Below are 9,419 nucleotides of genomic sequence, written 5' to 3'. Positions count from 1 at the left end.
CGTCAATTTTCCTTCTAGATCTCTTCTTCCCCTCCTCTCCTATTATTACTGCATCTTCCAAATCATGATCCATCGTAGTATGGGCCTGATCTACCAAAGCGTTTTCCATCCGTTTACCAAGAACTGAATCCACATTCTTCTTGTATCTCATTTTATTTTCCATCTTCCACTGACTATTCCCTAATCTTCTATTATTTTCACAAATTCCTCCCAATTCCCCCTCCCCTTCCTTACGTAGCCAGATACTATTCATAGCTAAAGCTTTTTGAGACTGAGCCCGCAAAGATAAATCCCAACCCATTTCAGCAACTTCCACACCAAGTGTCATATTTGCTTCACAAAAGGAATTGCTATGGCCTAATCTACCATAATAGAAACAGAATAATGATAATCTCTCATATTTAAACCTGACAAATGAACGTCTCCCACAAAACATAATATGTTTCTTTCTTTTCAAATGACGCCTTACATCAATTTGGACTATAATTCTCATGAAATTTCTATTCTCTTTTCCCAAATTCGATCCATCATATTCCAGAAAATTCCCTAAAAAAATTCCCCAGTTGCACCGCCAAAATCTTAAAAAACATACCAATAAAAACATTATGGATCTGTACCCAAAAATGTGTCATGACTAAAGGCACTTGTAATGGATCCTCCCCTCATTGCAGTTTATAAAGAACCAACAGATGGTCATTAACGGTCCAAGGGGAACCCTTTATAACCCTTTCCATATCCATAATGTGAAAAAATTGAAGCAAATACCTTTTCTCCCCCAGATCTCGAATTTGAACACCCTGAACAAGATGCCACAGATTCGCCATAGTACTATTCATTACTAAAAAGTGAATTATGTTGGCTGTTAAGAAGCAACCCACTAGTTGTAAAATCTCCCCCGCTCTTTCCTTGTTCAGATATGTTTGTATTTGAATAACTTCATCTTCTTCTTTATTAACCGTCAATTGAGCTAAATCGTTTTCCATCGATGCAGGTGCAGCTCACGATCGTGACTGTCTTTCTTCAAATTGTAGAAGAAAATTGTGCGTGAGGCGCAGCCTTCAAGAGACAAAACCAAAGAATTCAAAAAAAAACCTAAAATTCCTACCAGAGACGACAGACAATAACGTGCTAGGGTAGTAGACTTTTTTTGAACATCCAATATAATTTTACTTTATGTAATTAATATAAAAATTAACATTATTAAAATAATAACTAATTAACATAATTAACTCTAATATTAATTAAATGTTATTTAAAATACTTAAAATTTTATTCAATTAATAACTCTATTTTATATTAATAAAATTAGCATAATTTAAAAAAAATTACCACACTTTATTCATGTCAAAAATTTTAAACTAATAATCATAAATTATATGATTATAATTATCACAACTGTATTATATTTTATGCATAGAATTTTATTCAAGTAGTAACACTATTTTAAAATCAACATGTATTTTTTAATTAATAATTATAATTATAATTTTATTTATTTTTAAATGTACAATTATCACTTCAATTATATTACAACTTTTTAATTAACAATTATAATTTAAATTCTATTTATTTTTAAATGTATAATTATCACTTCTATTTTATTTCAACTTTTTAATTAATAATTCTAAATTAATCATTATAATTATTTTTAAATGTGAATTTAATAATATGATAAAAATAAAAAGAAGTTTATCCAAACTCGTGCTTTAATATATATTATGATACCATTTTTCAAGTTTTTGTCAAAATTTAAAAAATAATAAAATAAAATACTAAAAATCAAAAAGTGAGAAATTTAGTGGACAAAAAGAGTACTTTAAATTATTGAATCTAAGCTCTATTTCTATAATAATAATAATAATAATAATAATAAACAATTAAGCTTACGAGCTACTCCAACTAGGCATTGACAAAATCCAACATTCTCAAACTCAGCTTGCTCCATTGATTGAACTTGACTCAACAAGGACTACAGCTTTAAATAATCATCCATGTCTGCACAATTTGAAGAATATCAGAAATTACAAACAACATGCTACGCTATCAAAGCTGAAAATAGATAAGCTGCTTCGGAATAGTGCTTTCTGGTTCGACTAATAGACATAAATCAACAGAAATTTATGTCTTGGAACTCGTTTCATTTTCGAGTTAAGATAGATAACCTTGATGTGCAATCGAAATACCTGGGAAAATTATCGAGGTACTTTCAAGGTGGCAATTTTCCTGTTAAGTAGAGAGAAAGTTTGTCTCTCGTGATCAAGGCAGATTGGTCGAATGATTCACAATTTTGTCGATGATAATCAATGTCATGCTGATGGGACAATGACATATCATCCAGCACTTCGTCCTCAAGATCGATAAGAATGTTGTGCAACAAGCAGCAAACGAGAATGATTCTCGGCAATCTGTTCCTATCGGGCATCCACATCACCCCATGTATTATTCTCCACATCTCCTTGAGCCTTGCCAGAGCCATCTCGGCTACCATTCTGGTTGCAGCATGTCGTTTATTGAACTCGATTTGAAGATCTGAGAGGCTTTTCCCTTGATAAGGAGTAAAAGCCACGGCAATAGGGGAAAACCTGCATCCCCTATTATATATTCTCTTATTTCTGTTCCTTCTGAAATGTTTAGCTTCTTTCCGTTTAGCCTCTTTCCTTCTTCGGAAAGTCTGAATAAACCTGAGCTCTGTAGGACAACGGCATCACTTAAACTTCCTGGCCACCCAACAATCACATCACGGAATCTCATCTCAGGGTCCACAACTGCCTGCAAGACCATGCTGTAGTTCTTCTCCCGATCAAACCAGACATGATTCGAAGGGTCCATTGTAGGCAGAGTCATGACAATGTGTGTGATGTCGATCGCACCGCAGCAATTAGGAAGGCCCCGTATTTTCTCAAACTTTGACTTAATTTGTTCCATCTCTTCTTCGGTTGAAGGCCAACTGAGATGATGCAGCCCTCTTTCCTCCATTGATTCCACAAACCGCCAGGTTATCTGAGAAACAGTTGATTGATTCATCCCAAAAGTATCACCAATTATCGATAATGACTCACCAGAGCTAAGCCTTCTAAGAGCAACGGCAACTTGATCATTTAGAGACAAAGGCTTGCCATATATATCGGTGTAGCTCGATTGCCTAGCCATCAGATCGTCCTTCACTAGCGAACAGATGTAGTTGAATGTCTTTCTCGAAATTCTGAAAACCGATTCAAAACTTTGTGAATCCTTTGATTGGGATAAAGGACCTAAACAGTGACAAAAGACAATTAAACTCAAACCATAAGTCTCACTGCTCCCGGCATATATCAATGACATTGCATTTGTAATCTTAAATTCAAACAATATCTGATACCCCAGCATATAAGTTCAAAGAGCTCAACTGTTCCGGCATATCTACAAGCTTTGTTCTCTCATTAACAACAGAGACACATTTAAAGCACATTATATGACTAAGAGAAATCGATGACAATAGAACCATAGCCCGAGCCACTTGCAGTCATTACGTAAGCAAAAGTACCACTTAAATGGAGATATCAACATCGATATTCAGATGTGTTATGGTCTTCTGGACCACTACCTATGCTGCTAAATATCACCTAGTTTCGAGATGATCCGTATATGCATAACATATTCGTTCTCCATAAAATACTTAATAGATTACTTCATAACAACAAAACCAAGGTTCGATCAAAATGACATATTGCAATAAGAAATTTATCCGAGCATGGATATCAATCATCTGATTGCAGTTCAATGAAGAGACATTTTACATTCAAGCAACAAGCAACACCGAAAAAGAAGTTAATTGTGCAGTGACTCAAAAATTTGTTCTGCAAATGTGAGTAAAAGGGTCAAAATAGAGCTCGGAAGACCCGTTGCTTAGCCTTTCAAGATGCACATACTTAATTTCTAATGCTTTGTCCATACAGGTTTATATCCTAGTAACTCTAAACATATGGATTGAACTCATGTCCTTAAGAAAACAACGCCTGTCATGATAAACCATCGACGAACAGAGCAGGTGAAAAGCATAACATCACAGGCAGACAAAGCACGAATACAAACTGCATTATACCCAAAATATCTCAAAACATCAATCTAGTCACTACAGTTGTGTTTTCAACCTATGTCCTAAAACAGAAATTTTGTCAGAAAACTTTTTAGACAAAAAACCTAACAAATGCCTCTTGGAGCACTACATAGGACAACCCAAATTCCCAGCAATGAAAGCAATCCATAAAACCAAAATACCCTATAGATAAAAAGCTTCAAATCTTGCAGATAATTTAAACCCAGCAAAGCTCCATCTCACACCATTCAATCAAATTAAAAGAGACCCATTTGGACCCAAGTCATGAAATTTCATTAAACATAAAGCAAAACCCAACAGCAGCCTTTCTAATAATCATTTATATATATGTTTAAGCAAAACAGAATCAAATGCCTTAAAAACATTGAGGAACAGTAAGGAAGTATGTTATTTACAATACCTGAAATCCTGTTGGAGAACTCATCCCACCAATCCAAAGGCTGAGGTTGAGACCCTAAAGAAGAAGGCAAGACATTGTGGTCAACCACCTTCTTGTCTGCTGTTTTTTTCCTTCTCTTGAACCCTTTAATGGGTCCCATTGGAAGAAACCCAACCTCTGAGATGAGTGTTTAAACTTAAAAGGAACTTGAAAGAACCTAACAACAAAGATCGAAGGAACTTGTGCAATGATAAGTGGGTGAATGAAGAAGATTGAAGAACTGAAATAAAGGTCTTTGAGCAAACAAAAAAAAGAAGGAAAAACCAAAGACAAGAAGAGTTCTAGCCTTCTAGGTACTATGTAGGAATTAGGCAACTGACGTTAAGTGATTTCTTTTGTTGTTTAAGGAAAGACATAGTTCATAGCCTTTCAATGGGTCATTGACCTCAAGCACCACCAGCTTGTTACTTTATTTTTTTTTGTTCTTTTTCAATTTTCTTATTAGTGAATATTTTTGGGAAGGTTTATTTTTTTAGTTTTTAATATAAATGAAATGTTATATAAATCAACAACAATATGTTATCAGTTCGAATTTAAATGAAATAAAAAAAATCTAATTTAAGTTAATAACATAAAAGAATAACGTTTAAGTCCATTATTAACACTTCAAAAGTTATAATTTAAATTTTACCGTCGTCTTGTAGTATGTATCAATTGTTAGATACAAATTTGGTTACCATGAATATATTTAATTTAAAAAAAAATTCATGATCCTTCAAAATATTATATTATAGGCCATACCTAAGTATATAGTAAATACAAATATATGAATATGATTATTTCCTTTAAAAGGATAAAGGTATTGCCATATTGGTCCTAGCCATTGAGTCTAAGTAGCCATCTCTGTGGCCCAGGCTTAGAACAACCCAACTCTATTTCTTGAAGCCCAAATGCTATTCCTTCCATATAACAGTGCAAAAACAGAATTCATAAATGGTGTTTATGGTTTTAATTGGGTTTAACTATGAGATTGATGTACATTATACTTATTTAAGTTGGGTTTAAAATATGGATTTAAATTTTTTTTAAATCTATTTATATTTGTAAATGATTAATTCAAGCTTATTTTAATATTAAACAATTATATTTATAGTAATATTTTTCTAATATTTAAATTATATTATCATATATTTACTATAGTTTAGTTTTTGTATTATAAATTAAATAATATTTAAAAATAATATAATATATTATAAACATAAAAATAAATCAGAATAGGTGTCTAATTTTTTTTGTCTAATCCTATTTTTTGAACTAATGTTTTTGTTGAAATCTTTTCGGATTTTGGATGTAATTTCGTATTCAAACAAATAACTCGAATAGATTTACTGTCGAAAAAGAAAAATGGAAATATAGAAAATAATTACACCACAAGATAATCAAGAACACAAGACACTATCCAAAGTTCTAGTCTTAATCCATTACCTTGTTCTTCAAATAACATTGTATTTAAATAGAAGATGTAACATCCCAAAATAGGGCCTAAACGGAACAGTGGTTGCGAAACCACAAATCCGAGGTAGAAAATTTTATTTTATTATTATTTTGAGGTTCATAGTATGATTGCATGATTGTGTGAAAATTTCGTGATGAAATTCTATGCATAAAGTGCTTAAGTTGAGGTTAGGGACTAAATCAAATAATTTGCAAAACTTGCATTCTAGAAGTTTTTAGTATGAAATTGCTTTGGAATATTAATTAGGAGGGTTTAAATAACAATTTGTCCAATTTTAAGTTCATGGACAAAAATTAGGACATGGAAGGAATTTTTGAAAGTTTAGTAAGGAGGGGCAATTTGGTCATTTGGATATTAAATGAATTAAAAAGGGAAAAATAACACAAAAATGGTCATCTTCTCAATTAGTTTCTGCCGATTTTTGCTCTCCTCCATAGCTGGGGTTTCTTCAACTTTCAAGCCTCATAGTAAGTGATTCTAAGCCCCGTTTTTAATGATCTTTACGTTTTTGGAGTCCCGATAACTTGATTAAGCTTATTCTAGCAATAATTAAACCTAGGGTTCATATTTGGAAAAATACCCATAGCTGAAATTTGTGTATTTTAGTGTTTTATGATAGAATCTGAGGTTTTAAATTATGTTAAACAACTTATGCTACTCGATTTTAAGTGAAAACGAGTAAAAAGGCTTAAATCGGAAAAAAAATACCAATAGTCATAAGTATATGTTAGAGTGTGATTTTGATATTGCCATAGAAGGGAAAAATGATCAGCATGTCATAAAACATAAGAAAATAGGATGAAGTTTAATTTACGAGCCTTGGGGCAAAAGTGCAAATATGTGAAAGTTTAGGGGTAAAAATATAATTTTTCCAAAGTTTGGGTCACGGACTGTTTTAATAAATGTGAATATTAAATAAGTTAAATTTGCTATTATAGATCAAGAAGAACGAAATTCGGGAGTAGATCGGGGAAAAGAAAAAGTGAAGGACTAAATTGTAAAGTTTAGTCACATTTTGTATCAAGGTAAGTTACAGCAAATAAATGCAATATTATTTTATTTTACATTATTATTTTCAATTTCCAGCATTTATATATTTATGTTATGAAAATATTTAAAGTCGAATTTAAGGTGAAGTGATAGACGAAAAGTGTTAGAAAGCCCTGGTTGAACCCTAGGAATGTTAGGATATTAGGGTTGACAAGACAGAACAGAAATGAGCCATGTAAGTCCATATTAGAAATATGGCTTTGGAGACAGGATTGAGCCATGTAAGTCCATATTATATATGGCATTGGAGACAGGAATAATTCATGTAAGTCCATGTCAAAGACATGGCATTGGTAGGATATTGAAAGACATGAACGACCCTAGTATTCTTAATATTCCGAGTGGTTCAACGGGTCAGGGTACGAGTTAAATTAAACTGAATTAACAGTAAAGGAAAAGTAGATTATATTTATGAAAAAGGAAAGGTCAGGTAAGAAAGAAGGTAAGGGAATAAAGAAGAAGATAGAAATTGAGAAGTAAAGAAATTTATGATGTTAGATGATATTATGCATAATTATCCATTATGTTGAATGTTGTGATTTACTTGCTTGTAAGCTTACTAAGCCTAATGCTTAATCTCTTTATTTTCTTCTTCTTATAGTGCTTATCTAGCCACTCGGGGATCGAAGGAAACGTCAGAGGCTGATCACACTATCAAAGAAATAACTCGGTATAATTAGACATTTTGTTTTGGGTATGGCATGTATAGAAACTTAGCTCCTTTTGGTATAATATGAACAATGAATGATGTGTAAATACTTGCTAGTGATTAGCTAATAAAATGGCCGATGATATACATGTTTATTAATATGTATGATTGAATGGTGATTATCACATGAAAATTATGAAAAATGTGAAAGTAACAGAAATGACGTAACTTTGAAAAATCACTAAAAATTGTAGAAACATATTTTGAAGATGAATAATATATGAAATTAAATCTTATTATGTATATTTTCTTATGGAATAAGCAAAATAGGTAAAGATATTATATTTTATGAGATATCTGAGTTTTAGTGAAATAGGGTCAGAGCGATTTCTGGATCCCCTATTTCAACTTTGGAAATTCACCATAAATTGTAAAAAACTAATTAGAAGGTTTAATTTATAGGGTTAGAATCCTTGTTGAGTCTAGTTTTAAGAGAAACAAACCGCTTAGTCATATGAATTTCGTATAGGAAGAAACATGGTTTGTAGTAAGAAGAGGTCAGTGCAGTCGAGTTTTGAAACAGGGGAAACTTTAACTAATAAACTGTACTAATTGGCCAAGTCAAAAATTCTAGAAAAAAAAATAGTAGATAGATATATGAGTCTAATTTCAGGAAAAGTTTACGGATCTTAATTTTGAGTTTTGAAACTCGAGAAATGAATTTTTAAGCGACCATGACGCAGAAAAATAGTTTATTTCGAAAATTAAAATAAGTGGTTTAGAGTTGTTTAAAAGGTAAGATAAGTTTAGTAACACCTCAAGCTAGACTCCGGTGACAGTTTTAGGCGTGGGGGTGTTACATTTATTGGTATCAGAGCAGGTTTGTCATTTCTCAGAACAGTTAGTGTGAGAAAAAGTCTAGCTATACATGCGATACTTGTATTTTGATAGTGTGACGACTCCTGACGATTTTTAAATATTTTGTTTTATAGTAATGGATCCCGGGCGAGCTGGTGATGATGATGTAGAAAGTAATGCACCTGCTCCCGCAGAAGGGGTAGCGCCATCTGAGAATAGGCCAGTAATAGTTGATCAGGGAAGAGTGACTCGAGAAGCTCTCTTCCGAGCTTTGAATGATTTGTTTGCCGAGTTCGTTCATACGAATCCGGTAGTTAGACCTCTACCCCCTCATGATTCTCAGGCTACCCATGTAGCTCAAGCTTCCCCAGTCACAGGTACAGTGGTAAGAGAAAAGCCACCAGTTGATAGAATCAGGAAACAAGGGGCAGAAGAGTTCCGAGCAACAAAAGATGATGATGCAGAAAGAGCAGAATTTTGGTTAGAAAATACTATCAGAGTCTTTGACGAATTATCTTGTACACCCGAGGAATGTATGAAATGTGTAGTATCACTTCTTAGAGACTCAGCCTACTACTGGTGGAAGACACTTGTATCAGTTGTACCGAAAAAGAGGGTCACTTGGGATTTCTTTGAGGAAGAATTTCGTAAAAAGTACATCAGTCAGAGGTTTATTGACCAGAAGAGAAAGGAATTCCTGGAATTGAAACAAGGCAATATGACGGTGACCGATTATGAGCGTGAATTTGTCAGGCTTAGTAAATATGCTCAAGAATGTGTGTCCACAGAGGCTATCATGTGTAAAAGGTTTGAGGATGGGTTAAATGATGATATCCGACTGTCAGTGGGTGTCCTAGAAATAAAAGAGTTC

At 33.0% G+C, this 9,419-nt stretch overlaps 1 pseudogene; it reads right to left on the bottom strand.

Annotated features, from left to right (window-relative positions):
- Positions 1-382: 382 nt before the first annotated feature.
- Positions 383-4,883, bottom strand: LOC107897802 (protein ALP1-like; annotated as a pseudogene).
- Positions 4,884-9,419: the final 4,536 nt, after the last annotated feature.

The sequence above is a fragment of the Gossypium hirsutum genome, chromosome A10, assembly GCF_007990345.1.
Source record: "Gossypium hirsutum isolate 1008001.06 chromosome A10, Gossypium_hirsutum_v2.1, whole genome shotgun sequence".
NCBI classification, from domain to species: domain Eukaryota; kingdom Viridiplantae; phylum Streptophyta; class Magnoliopsida; order Malvales; family Malvaceae; genus Gossypium; species Gossypium hirsutum.
Note: the sequence above shows the minus strand (reverse complement) of the source record. Positions and strands in the feature narration are given on the sequence as shown.